A 1,774-nucleotide genomic window follows, 5' to 3' on the forward strand; every position below is an offset into this window, starting at 1 on the left:
TATATTTCTCCTCCTGTCCAAGAGTGTATGAGAACAGTCGGTGTTTCACGTGGGTCCAACGTTTCATTCCCTTCGCACCTGCAGGTGTTGGAAAAATGTTGAAGAAATAAACGATTCGCACGTGAAGACTAGGGCATCCGTCACGCGGTGTTGGGAATGCAGTCAGCTTCGCGCACACAAAGGCATGGGGGGCGCGCGGGGGCGGGGGGAGACGAGGGGAGGAGGAGAGAGTGTGTTTATGGGGGAGGAGACAGTCTGCTCCTTACACACACACACACACACACACACACACACACACACACACACACACACACACACACACACACACACACACACACTCCTTGCAAGCTAAATTCCTGATCGTTGGCTACCACCCTAAAGCTGACCGAAACAAAGAGGTGGATGTGTGTGTGTGTGTGTGTGTGTGTGTGTGTGTGTGTGTGTGTGTGTGTGTGTGTGTGTGTGTGTGTGTAAAAAGAGGGGGCGTTTTGGTGAACACCCCCGGAGCATGAAAAGAGACAGTGAAGTAGATTTGGGGAATCTATTGGCTGTGTCCGATTCGTTTCAGTATGTGGGACTTGAATAGGCTACGCTGTATTTATCTTTTAAACCTGTGAAGTTTAAATCCAGCTATGGCTACTCTTCCTCTTTTTTTTTTTCTTCTTTTTTTTTTTACCACAGAAGGGTGGGGCAGGTGTCTGACCACGCGCCTGTCGGCCCGTTTTGCATCCCGAGAGGATTCGGTAAAGTGCGCTAGTCCGACGCAGACACGCATACTCACACACATCCTTTAATTCACCGGCTCACTATGACTGACATGCACACGTTCAAATGTAACATCCGGACAGGCAAGGCGCATGTGTGTGTGTGTGTGTGTGTGTGTGTGTGTGTGTGTATGTGTGTGTGTGTGTGTGTGTGTGTGTGCGTGCGTGTGGGTGGGGGCGGGGAGGGGTGTGTGTGTGTGTGTGTGTGTGCGTGTGTGTGTGTGTGTGCGTGTGTGTGTGTGATGTGGTTGATATTAGCGTGATAACCATTTAGAGAGTTGAATGAGCAGACGTGATTGTCAGAGGAGTGAAGCCTTTAAAGTGGAGAACCGCATGCAGCTCCCACGGTTATGAATTCTTTATTGGAGATTATTAAAGCAGCAAAACACACATTTAGCACAAATGCATCTCTCTGTCTGTCTGTCTGTCTGTCTGTCTGTCTGTCTGTCTGTCTCTCTCTCTCTCTCTTTCTCTCTCTCTCTCTCTCTGTGTGTGTATGTGTGTGTGTGTGTGTGTGTGTGTGTGTGTGTGTGTCTTTTCATTATTGAAGACTAGCTGCAGGATTGGGGACGGGTGACCACTGACACAACCATGCATGCAGCATACTAATCCAATGTCTGGTTTACCTGATTTAAACGCATGGCATTACTAAACTGTTATAAGAGACGGAATTGGTTGAGGACAAGAGGCACAATACCCCCCCCCCCCCTCCCCCCTCTTCTCTGTGTCAGTACTGGATGAATGGTGGTACTCCATTAAGTGGTGATGCTGTCATTCGTTGCCAAGGAGCTCTCTCTAGTCGTCTGGGGTACTCCGACTTCCCTCTCTCCCCCTGATACCCCAGGGTTGGCCACAGCTGTGTAGGCCTAATAAACTCATCACTCACACAGTCTGTCCAATTAGCCTACCATGGACCCACACACAGACACGCACATACACACTCACACTCTGTCTGAAAACAATCGCTGTGCCCCCCTCCCCCCCAAACGCACACACACACACACACACAC

The sequence above is a fragment of the Argentina silus genome, assembly GCF_951799395.1.
Source record: "Argentina silus genome assembly, chromosome: 13".
In the NCBI taxonomy this organism is placed as follows: Eukaryota; Metazoa; Chordata; class Actinopteri; order Argentiniformes; family Argentinidae; genus Argentina; species Argentina silus.